Below are 19,360 nucleotides of genomic sequence, written 5' to 3' on the forward strand. Positions count from 1 at the left end.
AGCTACTTTAGTGCCTTTGCTCCTATCTGGAATGCTCCAGGATCGCCAGGGTGGACTAGAGATTCTCTGTCAATTCCCCTGATAGAGGCAGGTATTCTGCGTTGGGAACAGATAATATCGCAAGGGTCTCCGCTATCTTGGGAAGAGCTGAACTCCATTACAAACAGGCTTTCTAAATTCAAGTGCTGGCAAATAAAAAGTTGGTATAAAAATATCGGGACTGAGGTGGGCTTGTCCAATGAATTAGAAAATGTACTTTGGAGAAAAATCGCAAAAAAGGAGAACTACTTTTTACTGGTTAATGCTGGACCTGGAGGAAGGAGAATTTAAATTACCTATGGAGCTGTGGGGAGTGAGCTTGTCCGGCTGACATCTGGAAGATATATGGCAAGTATCTCATGACATCTGGTATACTACAGTACAACCTGCAAATTTAAGAAGGAATCATATCTTTTGTGTTCACAGGGTGTATTGGTCTCCCCTTAAGCTCTCAAAATTCTCGAAAGGTCCACCGCCTAAGGGCCCTAAGTGCCTCCTTGTTGAGCCGGATGATGTACATATGTTTTTAACCTGTCCTAAGCTTCGGCATTTCTGGGCTGAGATAAATAGAGGTATGGAAGATATTTTTTTGTCTAAATATCCAGGTAAGCACAGCTTTAGTTTTTTTGGGCTTGTATTCATTTCCAGGTCGGAAAATAAGTTCTGTTTATATTTGCTTTTGCTTGCAAGAAGAGAAATTTGTAAAAAGTGGATAAAAGATATTTCCCCAACTTTTTTAGACTGGGTGATTTCCATCAAATATACAATGAAGATGGACAGTTAAATTACAAAAATATAAAACTAATAGAGATAATAGAAGAGATTTTTGGGGTCCATGTGAGGAATGGTTGGGCACTCTTGATCAGGGTCTCTTTTGAGATTGGTGAGAACCTTGGTTGAACCCATTTGTCATCCCCGTCGCCGAGAACTTGCAATATCAGCCGTTCTGCGTGCTGGAGTTCACAAGGTGGCTCTTGCTTTGAGAAGCTTTTTGTCTCGATTGGAGCTCAGGCGTCCTGTATGTCTTTCCACCAATACAACTCTTGTCCAGAGTTTTCAAGATGATCAGGAAGGACCGGACCCAAGTTATTCTTGTGGCCCTTGATTGGGCACGAATAATTTAGCATTCCAAACCCCTGAGCATGGGCATCGGTTCTCTGATCAGGCTGCCCCTTCTTAGGGTCTTCTATTGCAACAGCAGGGGAGGGTTCAGCACCTGAACATGTGCACCCTCCACCTTCATGCGTGGAGATTGAGCGATAACAGTTGACTGCTTTCAACCTTACTCCCGAAGTCTGTGAAGTTATTCTGGCAGCCTGGTGTCCCTCCACCAAGATGATATACGCCTTCCGTTGGGGATAAATTTGTCATATGATGTGCATCCAAGAACATCAACCATCTTTCTGCACGTTCTAGTGTTTGTTCTTTCTCTGGTTGAGCAGGGCTCTGCTATGGGCATTGATAAATGTTACTTATCAGTCATTTCAGCTTTCTTGCAGTTGCCGGACATGCCCTCTTTCATTAAATCACCTGTTCTGGACGGTTTTCTCAATGGCCTTTGTTAGGCGATGGGTTCTGCCCCTCTAATTTGTCAGGATTTTTCACTTTTTGATCCCCAGTTTTTTTACCTTTGCACTGTGAGTGAGCCTCAACTGGTGACTCACGGTAAATGGACTGTGCATGTTTACTGCCAGTGTATGGCTATTAAGACCAGGCTGCTGTGACACAGCAAGGGTAAGGAATACCTGGCTGGTTACACTCGAGCACATGTTTACATAGTGCACACACACACGTGAGGGCTGCGCATGTGAGACTCCTGTTGTGCTCAGCCTGGTAATTGCGCAAAGGTAGCCTGGCTCAGAGGGGACTCTGTAGGATTGACTACTTACTTCTGGTAGGCTTCATAATGTTCTTGTGTACTCAGGGGTAAAATCAGTGTTGTTTACTGTCTTGTCTGCAGTGACACTCCATTAGACCTCTTTGGGGAAGATTGCTTTCGAGTGCAGTTTTGCTACTGTTGGAAACCGGGCAACCGGGTTAGCAGTCACCAGGTTCCCAGCACAGTGGTAGCTTGGCTCGAGCGGTAAGGAAGACAGGCACCGTGTTAAGCGTACGTCACACCCTCACAATAACCATGCGTTCATCCGTTCCAAAAACGACACTACACCGTAAAAATTATGAAAAAGTAGTTTGTCTTTATCTTCTTTTCTCTTAGTTGCAGGTTTCAAAACATACATACAATACCATAAGACTTTTCCTGAAAATAGCAGGTCAAATAAATAATACCACAGTGGGGTTTCAATAAATAGGATCAGGTCATAAATAAGCAAGGAATAAATAGGGGTGCAATAAATACAGAGGGCAAATAAATACTGTCAGACAATAAATACAATGCAGGAATAAATACAGTCAGACAATAAATAAAACGCCTTCAATAAATAATATAAGCAATCAATAACAATTGCAAATCAGATCACATTTATGAGGTAGTTTGGTTTTACTATGCCCAAGTACAGCTTGTGGTCACTGGGGTGGCCTGGGGATGTCCCACCTAGAGTGGTCAAGGCTGGGGCCTAAGCTGAGGTAGAATGACCTAAGGTTCTGGCTCTCCCAACTACACAGTCCCTCACACAGGTCCCTGCACCAGTCTCAGTTCACCCCCTAGCACTCCCAGGCTGGTCCTAACACCCCTCTAGCCCCTCGAATGGTCTTTTAGGGCTCCACAGGGCCTCAGATGCCCTTTCTACCACTTACTGTCCCTTCTGCGAATATCGGCTCCGCTGGCGCCGAGTCGACGCCGTGAGACGGTTCCGGTTCGATATCGCGTCGATCTGTTCCACTTGACGCCGTGTCGATGCCGTCTGGCGGTTCTGGTTCGATGTCGCTGGGCGACCTCGGTTCGATGTCGCGTCGATCTGCTTTACCTGACGCCGGGTCGGTGCCGTGAGGCGGCTCCGGATCGATGTCGCTGGGCGGCCTTGGCTCGATGTCGTGTTCCGGCGTCACAGGGTCACGGTCTCCCCGCTTCCGGGTGTCTCCGGAGTGCGACCTCCACTCCCGACCTCCGTCGGCTCCACCTCGGGTTCCGGCGACTCCGGAGTGCGATCTCCACTCCCGACCTCCTGCGCGCTTCACCTTGGTTTCCGGCGACTCCGGAGGGCGGACTTCACTCCCCCGTCGACGCCTCACCTCGACCTCAGGTGACTTCCTACTCGACCTCCGGTGACTCTCCACGACCTCCGTCGGCGCCCTCTCTCGACCTCTGGCGGCTCCGGGTACGACGTCTGCTTTCTGTCAGCGCCGCTTCTCCACCTCGGGCTCCAGGTCTCCAGGCTTCTCGACGTCAGGACTCCAGGAGGACACTGCTGTACAGGTCAGGAACTTGCTGTTCTTCCTTTGTAAGGCCTGTTCCAAATGTTCAGGTCCTTTAGATGGTTTTCCTGGTCCCACACAGGGCTCTAGGCTGGGCTTGGTCAGTAGGGACTAGCATCAAGGGTGGGTTTCTGGACCCCACTCCAAGCACTGGTTTCCACCCCTGCTGCCTTACTCCTTCCTCCTTCTGAATCTCTGTCCTCTCTCCTCTCCAGTCAGGTGCCAACTGCCAACTGCCTCCCTGAGATGGCCTCCCAACATTCTAAACTGCCTCCCTCTGTCCCAGGGTTCTAGAATGTTGCAGAAGGTTCTAGAAACCTCTAGTGTGTTCTGGCTATTTTTCAGGTGACAATGGGTGGCCACCATTTTGTGTCTCAGGCCCTCAGACAGAAGTTCCAGGGGTAGGGAAAATGGCTCCCTGACCCTGCATCAACACTAAAAAGTCTGGTGGTTCCCAAAAAGGAAAAATTACAACAGGGTTTGAGGCAGAAAGGGGGACAAAATAAATAATGATGAGGAGGGACCACCCAAAGGGCTGACAGGTCTAACACGCGTCCCCCCCCAGCTGAAAGTGGGGAGAGCTAGCCAACCCCTTGGGAGTTCTCATCACTAAGGCGGAAATACCTTGAGAGACCGTCTGCATTGGCGTGGTCCACTCCGGGCCGATGTTGCACCTGAAAGTCCATTCCCTGTAGGGAGATAGACCACCTTAGCAACTTGGGATTCTCCCCCTTCATCTGCATCAGCCACCGAAGGGGTCTGTGGTCGGTCTGAACTAGGAAGTGCGAGCCAAACAGGTATGGCCGCAACTTCTTCAGAGCCCATACCACTGCAAAGGCTTCACGCTCTATTGCACTCCACTTCTGTTCCCTGGGAAGTAGTCTCCGGGATAGGAAGACCACAGGTTGATCCAGACCCTCTTCATTGAGTTGCGATAACACTGCCCCAATGCCATGTTCCGATGCATCCGTCTGGACAATGAACTCCTTGGAAAAGTCTGGGGCCCTTAAGACCGGGGCCTCGCACATGGCTTGCTTCAGTTTCACAAAGGCCTGCTGGCAAGCCTCCGTCCAGACTACCCGTCGAGGTTGTTTCTTGGACGTAAGCTCCGTGAGGGGGGCCACAATGGTCACATACCCCTTCACGAAGCGGCGGTAATATCCGGTGAGGCCCAGAAAAGCTCGGACCTCAGTCTGAGTCTTGGGGGGGTTCCCAGGCCATGATTGCCTCGATTTTTGCCTGGAGGGGTTGCACCGCTCCCCTACCCACCAAGTGTCCAAGGTACACTACCGACCCCTGCCCGATCTGGCATTTACTGGCCTTGATCGTTAAACCAGCTTGCTTCAGGGCCTGGAGAACAGTTTGCAGGTGACGCAAGTGATCCTCCCAGCTGTTACTGAAGACGGCAATGTCGTCCAGATAAGCAGCAGAGAAACTCTCCATTCCGGCGAGGATCTGGTTCACCAGACGCTGAAACGTGGCAGGGGCGTTCTTGAGCCCAAAGGGCATCACACAGAACTGGTAGTGGCCCTTGGGCGTGGAGAAGGCTGACCTTTCCTTAGCTCCATCAGTCAGAGAGATCTGCCGGTACCCGGATGTAAGGTCAAAGGTACTCAAATATTGGGCAGCTCCCAGCCGGTCAATCAGTTCATCCGCCCTTGGGATCGGATGAGCATCAGTCTTGGTTACTGAGTTCAGTCCCCGGTAGTCCACACAGAACCTCAGTTCCGGTTGGGCACCCGGTGGTACAGCTTTTGGTACTAGTACCACCGGACTGGACCAGGGGCTGCTGGAAGGTTCAATCACTCCTAGCTCCAGCATCTTAGTGACTTCACTGTGAATGCTGGCCTTCACCTTGTCTGTCATCCGGTAGATCTTTGACTTCACAGGTGGGCTGTCTCCTGTGTCCACGTCATGGATGCACAGGTGAGTCCTACCCGGAACAAGGGAGAACAACGAAGAGTACTGCCCCAGGACCTGGCGGCAGTCCTCCTGCTGTTCAGGAGTTAGGGATGGGGAGAGAATCACTCCCTCCACCGACCCATCCTTTTCTTGAGACGCAAATAAGTCGGGGAGAGGCTCGCTTTCCACGTCCTCTGCTCCGTCAGTCACCATTAACAATATGACTTCGGGCCTCTCATGGTGGGGTTTGAGGCGGTTGGCATGCAGCACCCGTAGGGCCTGACAAGGGGTCTTCAGATCCACCAAGTAGGTAGCCTTACCCTTCTTCTCCAACACCTCAAAGGGTCCTGACCAGCGATCCTGGAGGGCGCTAAGCTCTCCTGGTTCGATCACCCACACCTTCTGGCCAGGCTCCAACTCCACCGGGTGAGCATTGTGGTCATACCACGCCTTCATCACTGCTTGGCTGGCTTCCAAGTTGTCGGAAGCTTGCTTCCACAACTTAGCCATTTGGCTCCGGAAGGCCAGCATGTAGCTCACCATGTCCTGGGGAAGCTTTCTGGGAGTTCTTTCCCATCCGTCTCTCACCAGGCTGAGAGGTCCACGCACAGGGTGCCCATACAAAAGCTCGAAGGGGCTGAAGCCCACTCCCTTCTGTCGCACTTCCCTGTAGGAAAACAATAGACAGGGTAGGAGGACGTCCCATTTCCTCCGCAGGCATTCAGGCAGACTTCTGATCATGCCTTTCAAGGTTTTATTGAACCTCTCCACCAGACCATTGGTCTGGGGGTGGTAAGGGGTGGTGAACCGGTATGTCACTCCACACTCCTTCCACATCGCCCGCATGTATGCTGACATGAAGTTGGTCCCCCTGTCGGACACAACTTCCTTGGGAAAACCCACTCGGGTAAAGATTCCCATCAGGGCCCTAGCCACAACAGGTGCAGTAATGGTCCTCAGAGGTATGGCCTCTGGGTACCGTGTGGCATGATCCACCAGAACCAGGATAAACCTGTGACCAGCTGTAGTAGGCGGATCTAACGGACCCACAATGTCGATGCCCACCCTTTCAAAGGGGGTGCTAACGACAGGAAGTGGTTCCAGGGGAGCTTTCAGCTTCACCCCTGTTTTCCCACTGGCTTGACAAGACACGTACGTCCGGCAGTAGGTGTCGGACGACACTTTCATTTGAGGCCAATAAAAGTGTGGGACAAGCCGGGCAAAGGTCTTGTCTTGCCCCAGGTGTCCTGCCAAGGGGATCTCATGAGCCAATTCCAGAAGGAAGGCTCGGTAACGTTGAGGGACAACCAAGGCCCGTGACGATCCGTGCATGGGTGCCTTGGGTTCACTGTAGAGGAGGCCATCCTCCCAGTAAATATTATAGTTCCCCTCAACGTTCCCTGCTGCCTGGGCTTCGGCCTGTCGCCTCAGTCCCTCAAGGGTAGGACACTCCTTCTGGCCCTTGCAGAATTCCTCCCTGGTCGGCCCTCCCTCCACGTGCCACTCGGCCGGGATGGGTAGGTCCTCCAGTTCAGTAACATCCCCCTCCGCGGACTCCTGGCCCACCACCTCCGGTGGCCTATCCGTCACACGGGGCGCGGATGCCGAGGCAGGCTCCTCCTGTCCTCGGTTCTTCCCTTGGTCGGCAGCCGGCGGTGCCTTTGTTCCAGGCTTCCGCCTAAACGAACTCCCCCTCCGGGTAGTCGCAGACTGGTGCTGACACAGGCCCAGTCAGGTGTACCCAGCATCTCAGCATGAGTCCGGTATTCCACCTCCTTCCAAGCATTATGCTCCATGTCATTCCCCAGCAGACAATCGACTGGCACGGCAGGGCTTACGGCAACTCGAAGTGACCCTGCAACCCTTTCCCATTCAAATGGAACCTCGGCCACTGGATAGTGGCCCATTCTGCCGTCAGCCATCGCGGCAGGGTGGAGTACATGGGGAACCACCTGCTCTGGAGACACCAGTTGGCTACGTACCATAGTCATACTGGCTCCTGTGTCTCTCAGAGCCTCCCCTCTTTGGCCGTTGATGGTGACCCACTGCCCATACTTTGTGGTATTTGCGGGCACCTGGATCTTAGGAACCATCTCCCGTTCTCCCAGGGACACTAAAGTGACACCCGCCCACTCCCTTCCCTTATCTAAGGGCATCTCCTCCCCGAGCACTACACCAGCTACTCCGGGGGCCTTTCCTCCGATGGGAGGGGGTGGTCTTTTCGGGCACTTCACATCTCCCTTATAGTGTCCGACACCACCGCACTCGAAGCAATGGACAACCCTTGGCTGCTGACTCTGGCCAGGATTAGGGTTTCTGGGTGGGTTAGCCCTAGGGGTGAATCCCGTTCCCTTCCCTTGGGAACTATTTTGGGGGCCTTTAGAGAACTCCATTTTCTTTTCCCCTCCCTCTTTCTTCTGGGGGGCGCCCTGTCCGGTCTTTTGAGAGTCCCCTCCAGTCCCCCTTGTGGACACCCGGGTACTAGCCCAAATGTCCGCCTCCTCAGCAAGCTTCCGGGGATTGGTCAGCTTGCTATCCACCAGGTGTTGACGCAGTTCAGGGAAACATTTTTCGAGCAGGTGTTCCTTCAACATCAAATCAAACAACCCCTCGTAGTCCCTCACCTCGCTGCCTTGTATCCAACCCTCCAATGCCTTCTTTGCATAGTCCAGGAAATCCACCCAATTCTGTGTGCCCAGTTTGTGGCTACCCCGGAACTTCTGTCTATACTTCTCGGGTGTTAGTCCAAACTTCCTCACGAGCGCCACTTTCATGGTGGGGTAGTGGGTCTGCTCATCCTGCTCCAGGGCCAATAATGTATCCCTACCAGCTGGAGGCATGTATCTATACAATCCCCCTCCCCAATATTTTTCTGGAACCCCATGGATTCTTAAAGAGACCTCATAGGCTGCTAGCCACCTGGCGATATCATCACCCGCACTATAGCTAGCTACTATGTCTTTCGGCAAATAGGGTTTGGATTCCCTGGTTGTTTCTCTTTCTTCGCTGCCACCACTAGGAACAGGGTGTGCCCCGACCCGTAGGATCTGGAGATCTATCTCCCTGAGCCTCAACTCGTGAGCCATCCTCCGTTCCTCTTTTTCTTTCTCCAGCTTCGCCAAATCCCATGTGAGCTGTCTTTTCTCCCTCCGGTCAACGAATTCTGCTTCTAATAAGCCGTTGCTAGAGACACTGCTGCCCTTCCTGGAAAGTGTTCTGGGTCCCGCTACTAGGTCCCCCACCTCAGGTTGGTACAAACCAGCCCCCTCGCTGTCAGGCTCTCCATCCCTGTCCTCCTTCTCAACCTTACTTTCTCATCGTGCCTCCCACCAAGCCCTTAAGCTGGTCTGGAGCTCACCCTTCTTTGCACCTTGGGGACAAAACACCCCCTCTCTCTGACAAAACTCCCTGAGTTGGGTCACCATGTAAGTTTCCACATCTTCCAACACAAACTCCATTTTGCCCACTCAGGATAGAAGACAGTTGCTTACAGAAGCTATGCAGGGGGGTACCTTTTGTAATACCTCCTCCCACCACCAGAAGTAAATTTGGAAAAAACAAAACTCAAAATTAGGAAGTCCGCTTGGAGAAAACTCCCGGTGTAGGCCTATGGACTACCCAAAGTTATTGTCGAGTAGACGCAAGCACAGCTCTATCCCACCGCTGAACACCAATTTTATGTTGGAAACCGGGCAACCGGGTTAGCAGTCACCAGGTTCCCAGCACAGTGGTAGCTTGGCTCGAGCGGTAAGGAAGACAGGCACCGTGTTAAGCGTACGTCACACCCTCACAATAACCATGCGTTCATCCGTTCCAAAAACGACACTACACCGTAAAAATTATGAAAGAAAGTAGTTTGTCTTTATGTCATACATACAATACCATAAGACTTTTCCTGAAAATAGCAGGTCAAATAAATAATACCACAGTGGGGTTTCAATAAATAGGATCAGGTCATAAATAAGCAAGGAATAAATAGGGGTGCAATAAATACAGAGGGCAAATAAATACTGTCAGACAATAAATACAATGCAGGAATAAATACAGTCAGACAATAAATAAAACGCCTTCAATAAATAATATAAGCAATCAATAACAATTGCAAATCAGATCACATTTATGAGGTAGTTTGGTTTTACTATGCCCAAGTACAGCTTGTGGTCACTGGGGTGGCCTGGGGATGTCCCACCTAGAGTGGTCAAGGCTGGGGCCTAAGCTGAGGTAGAATGAGGGTAACCTAAGGTTCTGGCTCTCCCAACTACACAGTCCCTCACACAGGTCCCTGCACCAGTCTCAGTTCACCCCCTAGCACTCCCAGGCTGGTCCTAACACCCCTCTAGCCCCTCGAATGGTCTTTTAGGGCTCCACAGGGCCTCAGATGCCCTTTCTACCACTTACTGTCCCTTCTGCGAATATCGGCTCCGCTGGCACCGAGTCGACACCGTGAGACGGTTCCGGTTCGATGTCGCATCGATCTGTTCCACTTGACGCCGTGTCGATGCCGTCTGGCGGTTCCGGTTCGATGTCGCTGGGCGGCCTCGGTTCGATGTCGCGTCGATCTGCTTTACCTGACGCCGGGTCGGTGCCGTGGCGGCTCCGGATCGATGTCGCTGGGCGGCCTTGGCTCGATGTCGTGTTCCGGCGTCACAGGGTCACGGTCTCCCCGCTTTCGGGTGTCTCCGGAGTGCGACCTCCACTCCCGACCTCCGTCGGCTCCACCTCGGGTTCCGGCGACTCCGGAGTGCGACCTCCACTCCCGACCTCCTGCACGCTTCACCTTGGTTTCCGGCGACTCCGGAGGGCGGACTTCACTCCCCCGTCGACGCCTCACCTCGACCTCGGGTGACTTCCTACTCGACCTCCGGTGACTCTCCACGACCTCCGTCGGTGCCCTCTCTCGACCTCTGGCGGCTCCGGGTACGACGTCTGCTTTCTGTCAGCGCCGCTTCTCCACCTCGGGCTCCAGGTCTCCAGGCTTCTCGACGTCAGGACTCCAGGAGGACACTGCTGTACAGGTCAGGAACTTGCTGTTCTTCCTTTGTAAGGCCTGTTCCAAATGTTCAGGTCCTTTAGATGGTTTTCCTGGTCTTGGTCCCACACAGGGCTCTAGGCTGGGCTTGGTCAGTAGGGACTAGCATCAAGGGTGGGTTTCTGGACCCCACTCCAAGCACTGGTTTCCACCCCTGCTGCCTTACTCCTTCCTCCTTCTGAATCTCTGTCCTCTCTCCTCTCCAGTCAGGTGCCAACTGCCAACTGCCTCCCTGAGATGGCCTCCCAACATTCTAAACTGCCTCCCTCTGTCCCAGGGTTCTAGAATGTTGCAGAAGGTTCTAGAAACCTCTAGTGTGTTCTGGCTATTTCTCAGGTGACAATGGGTGGCCACCATTTTGTGTCTCAGGCCCTCAGACGGAAGTTCCAGGGGTAGGGAAAATGGCTCCCTGACCCTGCATCAACACTAAAAAGTCTGGTGGTTCCCAAAAAGGAAAAATTACAACAGGGTTTGAGGCAGAAAGGGGGACAAAATAAATAATGATGAGGAGGGACCGCCCAAAGGGCTGACAGGTCTAACAGCTACCCTTTGACCAACCTAGTCCAGTAACGTATCAAAAAGGTGTAGAACACGTATATACGGCTTATGGATCATCAAGGATTTTTTTTATTTCCCAGGCTTAGCTCAGGATAAGACCTATTGTCACCCTGCTGTGCCAAGATAATTACATTTCAATCCAGCAGCAGGAATAAAGGCCATCCCACACAAAAAGAACAATTAACAGGGCTTCACTCAGGTCCTGAGGAGGAAAGGGGGTAAGAATGAAGGATTTGCATTAGTCTATCAGCTGTCCCACTGTACCATGGATGGGCCAACCCTCTGAACATAGGAGGGAGCTCAGAGCTCTGGAGCTAACACAGGAGGGAACTTTGCTTTGAAATTTCAGTGGAGAGCTCAATAGACCTGGGGACCCTAACCCCAGTGCCAGTTTATGCACTGGGGGCCATGATCTTGCCACCAAGGAAGGATTGGGGAAGCACCATTTCCCACCCCCTTCCCAAGAAGATACAAAAGGGGCCTGGGACCCCCAACTCTGGGCCCCTGATGTCGTTGGGAGCAGGAGAGTGCCGTATTGCCCCCATGCAAAGAGGAGGAAGGGCCCAAGACCCAACTCCAGGCCTCAGCACCAGGCAGGTGTAGAGGAAGCACTGCTGTGCCCGCTCCCCTCCCTGCTAGTGGTGGGCCTGTCCCACCCGCCCACTCCCCTTTCCTGTGTCTGGGGGTAGTGGGCGGCCACCACGAGAAGTAGGATCAGCTCACAGGAGTGGACGGGAAAGGAGAAATTGCTCGCTCCCTTAGCTACACACCAAAGTGCTGGCTGCATGGGGAAGCAGGCGGGGGCAACTAGGGGAGGGCCCCCTGAACTGCCCCAGCATTGGGAGAGAAAGTGGGGTGGCCAGGTGGGACCAGTCAACCCCAAGAATGGAAAAAATAAGGAATAAGGACTTGCCACGAGGCAACACAAGCAAGCAGGTGGAGCCGCCTATTAATATTCACACTCCTGAGGGAGCATCCCATAATGCCCTACGGGCTTGTAATTGACAATGCCATTTGGTGTTTATGGTGGCCCCAGGACGTCGGGGCCACCACCAACGAGGGAAAGAGTTCGGCTTAAGTTGCAGGAGCTTCGCTGATTCCCCAGGAACTGTTCCTTAAAGGTGAGGACCACCCTAAGCTTTGCTTTAATTTGCAAGCACTCCCAAGGCAGGAGTAGGTGCTCTACTCCTGTGAGTGCAGGGCGATAAAAGGGCTGCATTTATGGCTGCAAGCTGTTTGGCCTAAAAGTTGTGAAAGAAGACAGAAACATGGTGGGTGTTGGAAAATGCTTTATTTGAAGGGTATAATAAGGATTTGAACAGTGCTTTCATTAGTTTGGCAATTCTTCCTTTAAAAGTATGATTCACCATGAGTTTAGTACACATGATTGCAATGCTTGACTAGTCCTAATCAGCACAGAGGGGTTATGGTTACCAAAGCCACTGATGGAATGAAATATTACTGTGACCTGTGATTCTACACTTGGAATGTGACAACATTGACCTAATGCAACTGACACCCCCATGTAGGGTAATGTGCTATATTGTACATAAATGGGGTGCACTGTGAATTTTTGGGTCACGACTATTTAGGTGTCAAATTTAATGTTGCCAAAGGTATTTCCACAGGCTTTATGCATATTTTTAAAATACTGCATCGTATGGGCGTGGGGGGAGGGTAATAAATATACTTTTAATTTTTTAAAGAACAGCACAAACTGGACAATTACTTCTTGGGTTTTATTATTGCGTGCCAGCCAATGGTGATTACTAGCCCTTGTCCAGTCCAAGGCCTTGAGTAGGCCTTGGACTGCCCTGCTTGGTTACCCTGAGAGAGTTGAGTGCTACAGTGGGATGTTTGGTTCCCAGTGAAGGGTGAATGTGGACCCATTACTTGTGCAGGCCATACAACTAATGGCCCGTTTCCTCAGACTTCAACAATTGACCATCTAAGACCATTCATTATGCCCCAATGGGACCATAATATGGTCCTAACAATTCTCATGTGCGCACCCTTTGATCCATTGCACAACTGTCCTCTCTGCCTAGTCACCTTAACAACTGCATTTCTGGTAGCTATAGCATCGACCAGGAGTGTCAGCAGACTGCAAGCACTCTTGGTGCACTCTCCCTACACAAAAATCTAACCAGACAAACTGGTTCTAAGAACACGTGTCCTTTCTCTCAAAGGTTGTGACACTATTTCATGTAGGCCAACTTTCACCCTGCCTACATTCTTTGCTACGCAATGCTCCTCCAAATAAGATGAGACTCCACCAACTGGATACAAAAAGAGTGGCATTGTTCTTCCTTGATCGCAGTAGAGACCTCCAGGTGGACGATCAACTGTTTGTTGGGCATGTTGGAGCGAAGAAGGGTCGAGCTGTGCAGAAACAAATAATTTCGCAATGGATGGAACTCTGTATAAATATTTGCTACACACAGGCAATAAGCCACCTCCTGAGGCTTGCGTGCTCATTCGACCTGAGCCAAGACTGCAACCACTGCGTTATCTCATGGAGTCCTTGTCCTGGGCGGCTGTCATACAGCTATGTGGACGTCATTGCACACATTCACCAAGCAATACTACATGGACAATCTGGTCCGTTATTATGGGCATTTTACCTGTTCAGTCCTGCAGGACGTTTTGGTCTGAATCTATTCACAGGCTCGCATCCTGGGAGGAATTGCTTGAGTATCTATTCTAAGGTAAGGAATCTGCAGCTAGAAGTCTATCAGAAGAACAAGTTACTTCCCTTTGGTAACGCTTTATCTGGTAGAGACCATCTAATCACAAATTCCTTACCAACCCTCACATCCTCCCCACAAACTGATTTCATCATAGGGTCACCCTTCTGAGGCCCTTATCACTGCACACCAGTGCATTCGTTTTTTCTTTGTTGCTCTGCACTTCTGGCGTGTGTCGGAGAATTGGGGTATTGTCTATGTAGGCACCACGTACGTCACATCCGACACGGACACAGCTGAATGATGCTTGAGATATTGTAAGGTAAGGAATCTGTGGCAAGATAGTGTCTCTGCCAGATAAAGCGTTACCAAAGGTAAGTAACTTGTTTGTCTGTTCCACTCTTTCCGTGCATTCAAATGGTTATACAGAGCTCTGCTACCACTTTCATCAGTCTTTCGACTCCTCCCATAATAAAATCCAGTATGCATGGGAATGCTGTCCCCCTTCTAAAACTGCAGGCTTAAAACCATGCAATGACTTGCAGAAAACAGATGTCAGTCAGAGACCCATATATGTGCCTTTAGTACTTGCTTTGACGGTGCGATGACTGCACCCTCATGCACTAGAAGGCAGTCCAGGTCCACAAAGCGAAGCTGTACATCGCTAAACACAGGAATAAGTCAGGGGCCTTATGCAAGTCCCACTCCAAGTCGAGATCGTAGACCCCCTCCTGAGGCTTCTCCTACAAGTCTTTGTGGTTGAAGTCCTCCTGTAAAATGAAATCCGAGCAGAAGCATAAGAAGGCAAAGTGGGACTCACCCCCATCCTACCACTATCAAAAGAGAATTTGCAAGGGCATAATAGTGCTAATCGATCTCATTCCAGATCTCCATTTGAGGGACCAATTCCATATTTGATCTTGATGTGCCCAAGTTCCTCGAGATGTCAGCAACTCCACTGCAAGTCGAGGCCTTTAAGGAGACCATGCTGGGTATCTGGCACAGCTTCCAGCCCTAAGGATCTACAGGTGCTCCCCTTTGGATCACCACCAACAGATTAATACTCGGTGCCGTCTGAACCCCTTGGACCCGTCAGAGGTTCAGCACGGATTCCAGTGCAGACTTCCACCACTGCTCCAGGACCCACGTCAATCCCTCATCAACATCTGAGAAGAATCCGGTACTGACTCCAAACTGGAGCCGGCATCGGCTTGACCGTGAACTGAGGTTGCACTCCAGATATCTTACAGCGCTCTCAGTCCCTGTTTAGTCGGAGTCTTATTCCATGCTTCCATTACCACAGAGGCCCCCCTCAGAGGCTTTACTGTCATTTTAGCTGTTTCTCTGACCAAAACTAGCCACCACTCAGACTACTCGGTTGGAGATGATTTACCCCTCCACCTCATTATGATGATTATAGTCTTTGCATGGATTTACAGAAGGCCAGTGGGCTTGATACTTGCCTTGATGCAGGGCTTTAATTGACTTCTTGGGCCCCAAACTGAAGAGAATGCTTCCTTTGCTGTGGTAATTCAACAAGCAGTGGAGGTCCTAGACCAGCAACTGCCTTCATCTGAACGCAAGACAAATGTCCTTATTGTGGTTTTGCAACTTGGGCCAGTATGGTGCTCTTTCTCCATGTGCAGATGTGATCCACAGATTTCTTAGGAGATCCCTTTCGATGGCATGTCTATTTATCGAAAAGGCAGAGTCTGCCTTAGAATGCCTGGAAGAGAGGAGGATCATGGCACACTCTTCATCTTTCAATCCTGTCAGGCAGCTTCCTCACCAGTTAAAGAAATTGTGAGGATACTCCAGGGGTTTGGTATATAGCTAACACCAGCACTTTCGTGACCAAGGACGTTGATCTGGCAGGCAGTGTGCAGTTCATCCAAGGCATCAGTCTTCCCAGTACCCCTGCCCTGTTGTAACAGTCTACAAGTCTTTTTAACCTACCTCTAGCTGAACACAGCCAGCCTTTGGAAGACAGAATGTAGTACATTCTCCCACAGTGGCAATCCATAACATCCAACAGATAGGTCTTCCAGATTGTTCAACGTAGTTATACCCTACTGTTTATTTCTGCCTCACCACACCACCTTCCCACACCAGTCTGACTCTCATATGAGAACATGTCCATTCTAATGCCAGAGATGCACACTTTACTCACCAAGGAGCTATTGAGAGGGTTCTGGATGTAGAAATAGAGACGGGTTGTTGCTCTCGCTATTTCCATGTGCCGAAAAGGGATGAAGAACTTTGGCCATCTTAGATCTTTGGCTTCTGAAGGCCTTCATGCAGAAAGACATATTTAAAATGCTTAAGCTGGCCCAAGATTTGTCGGGCCCGGATCTGGGCAAATGGATGTGGCCTTGGACCTACAAGACCCATATATTAATATACCCCTCCTGCTGTCCCACAGATGTTACCAGCTGTTCAAGGTAGGCCAGGAGCATTTTCAGTTTGCTCTGCTTCCCTTCGGCTTCACCAGTGCCTCTTGGCGACTACTGCTACTGCTTTTGTGAATAACCATCTATCTTCGGTGGTTGAGGATATCCGGTTTCCCTAACTCAATGACTGGTTGTTAGAAGGCAGGCCCGCCACAGTCCGTCATAGACAACCAGCTATGCAATGGCGAACCTCTTGACCAAAGTCACACCTGATTCCTTTGCAGAGGCTTCACTTTATTGGACCTATCTTGGACACAATGCAATTCAAGGCCTTCCCTCTGTTGCAACAAGTCCAGGACAATTGGGCCATGATCCCGATGTTTCAACCTCTGCCCTGGATCTTGGTGAGAGTAGTTCTCAGGCTTCGTGGCCTGTTAGTCTTGCATACTGCTTTTCAACTATGCCAGCAACCATATGTGGGCTTTGCAGTTGAATCTGAAGTCCCAGTGGGCCCAGCACAAAGGCAACCTGTCAGATGGCTTCCAGGTTTTAGAGGTGACTGCACACAATCTGCATTGGTGGCAGCTTGACTGCAGTTGTACCAGCAGCGGACCCCTTTTCCTTCACCACCCAGAGCCGACAGTGGTGGCAGATGCATCACTGCTGCGTTGGGGGTTTTCTGGGGGAGGAAAAGATCAGAGTTCTCTTGCCTCCTGCAGAAACCTGGCTCCATATCAGTCTTCTGGAGTTGTGGGCTATTTGCCTGGTGCGGAAGGCCTTTCTGCCATCCATCATAGGAAGGTGGGTACAGGTTCTCATGGACAAAACTATTGCCCTGTTGTACTCCAGTAAGCAAGGCGGAGTGGGGTCTTAGGCCATGTACTGCCAAGAGGATCTGGAGTTTGCTGGCGAGCCGGGGCAAATCCCTGATGGGGAAACACCTGGTGGGGTCTTTGAACAGAAGGGTGGACAAGCTCAGCTGGTGGATAACTTATGGCGTCTGCTTTGGTGTCAATTCTAAAGGTGAGGAATCTGCAGTTAGAGCATCTATGTGGAAGAGTACTAAAGTTAAGTAAGTTGTTCTTCTGTTTGATACTTCTATGTAACTGCAGATTTGTTACTGTCCTCCCAACTCCCTGTTCTGTGGAGCAATCTCTCTTTACCATTTGAAAAGGTCCTACATTAGAGATCTGGACCCAAGTACAGTCATTAGCTTTGTGCTCCACATCTGAGGGTACAGAAAGTGTCATACAAAAAACTTATGTCTGCCCACAGGGTGGCGATTATATATGGCTCAGCTCAATAATTTCTGGGGTGTAATGAAGCTTACGCTGAGCCACGCAGTGTCGTTTTGTGGCGTGTGGGAGCACTGCTATGAATAGTTTCCAGATCCAGTCTAGCAACTGGGCAATACTGTAAAGGTGAGGAATCTGTGGCTAGAGTAGCTCAAAGAGCATTACTGAAGGTAAGTAACTTTTTCTACTTGGCCAAAGTCAACTCCCACAGATCACCTGTAACGGCAGTGCTTAATTTGAGCTGGTGGTCCTACAGCACTGAGTTTTTGGCACCAGCACTTATTTTCCTTATCCACACATTGAGCCTGAGCAAAAGAGGGAAAAACACACACTAAGAAAGGAGGAGGAAGAGACAGACGGAAAAACAGTCACAGAGGGAGAACGCAGGTGTGCGATAAATGGGCAGGGAGTGTCTCAGTGGATTAAAGAGGGCATGAGTTGGAGTCAAGTCAACGCAGCCTTGGTATTCGGCACGCTGATGTTTTGTAGGATCGTCCGCGGGCTTCAGAGCCTTGGTCACCTGCACTTATTCTTTTACCAAATAAGCACTGTATACCAATAACGCTGTTACATCATAATTTAATAACACTTTCTAGATGTATGCTATGTAACTGTTGCTTTATGCAGCATAATTAGAAATTTCAAGTACTAAACTCAACAAAGAAAGTAATGGATACTAGGGGACGTCGAAGGCTGATGAAGTATCTAAAGGGGCAAAGGGGACAGTAAAAGAACCCTATTGGAGCCTTGGACCAACCACGAGGCTGGCTAGTCAGAGTGTGGAACATGATTCTTGACATTCAGTCTCTTAATGAGTGTAATTGAATTCTGTGCTCGAGGCTACAGTTTGCATTGTCTGTTAGTTGTGACTTATGTGAACGAAAGCAATCTTGGTCCCTATTGCACATTGTGCCCTGCAGAAACAACTAGCATTTGCACCCACTTTTTGCGATGCTTGTGAACTGTGGTATTACAGAAGTGATCAATACAATTCTGCGGTCTCTTTGTTAATGTGTTGCCCTGGTGGTACATGTACACCAGTGTGGTCCCAAGGTGGTGTTTCATTGTTTGCTAGGGCGCCTCAAGGGGGATCTCTGCTCCCTTTTCAACACGTTCATTCCAGTGAAAGATTGAGCGCGAGGCAACGTCTGTAACGCATATGGTCTCTCCAGAGCTGGCCTTAACTGGAGTTAGTACCTCTGCGAGGAAGAGAGCATGTTTTTTCATAATATAATTGAAGGTGTGCTGCATCCCAGACTAAAACCGTGCTCCCGAAATCTAAAATGTACGCTTGTCTTGAATTGCAAGCGTTATAAGCTGAAGGCCAGTACATTAAAATGCCCAATATTGTATTCTGTTTTGAGTTTTACTAAACCTCACTTTCACCCAACAAGTTTCAGTGAGCAACAGGAAGTTCATAGAAGGCTTTCCCTGTATGGATAGAAAAGTAGTTTTCAGAGCCTGCTGACTTTATGATGGTTGCTTTCCAGGCAGATGTAAACGGGCGCAGAGGGAAACCCAATAATGGAAGAACTTGACTGAGGGTAGGGAACCTGTCTCTAGGCAAAAGCCTCATTAAAACCAGAGGCAGTGAAGATGATGCGAGGAAGGCAGGGTGTTGATAGGGTGCGCAACCATTACGCTGAGGTACTATTAAGTGTTGATTACCAAGTCTTTAACGGGCCCAAGTGGGATAGATGAGTTGCTGTTTGCATGACATAAATTCAGGCAGCTCCCTGCTGCACCCCTCTGAATATTGTTGCCCAGGGCCAGGGCCCGACTCGCCCAAGGCCAGCCCCGATTACAGTAGACCCACTGGTAATAGAGTGGTAAATCCTTACCAGCAGGAGCCTCAACAGTCCATGTGGGCTCCCCAAGATCAACACCATGTGAGTGTTAATATGAACCCCATCCATTCTTCAAAAAACGGACACAAATAATTCCTGTCTCTTGGTATACACTTCTGTCGTGCCCTATGCCCAGCGTTCACTTTCCCTCCTGGTGCTTGAGTGGGGCGACTGGAAAATGATTGTCTCAAACCCCCTTTTTTTTTTTTCTACTTGTGATGAAAAGTGTCATAATTGGTGT

At 50.2% G+C, this 19,360-nt stretch overlaps 1 protein-coding gene across 2 annotated transcripts in view; it reads left to right on the forward strand.

The window, feature by feature from the left end:
* The window catches only part of GOLM1 (golgi membrane protein 1), a 356,993-nt gene that overhangs the window by 306,339 nt on the left and 31,294 nt on the right, over nt 1–19,360 (forward strand). The window lies entirely within an intron of this gene.

The sequence above is a fragment of the Triturus cristatus genome, chromosome 2_1 (assembly GCF_964204655.1).
Source record: "Triturus cristatus chromosome 2_1, aTriCri1.1, whole genome shotgun sequence".
Taxonomy (NCBI): Eukaryota; Metazoa; Chordata; class Amphibia; order Caudata; family Salamandridae; genus Triturus; species Triturus cristatus.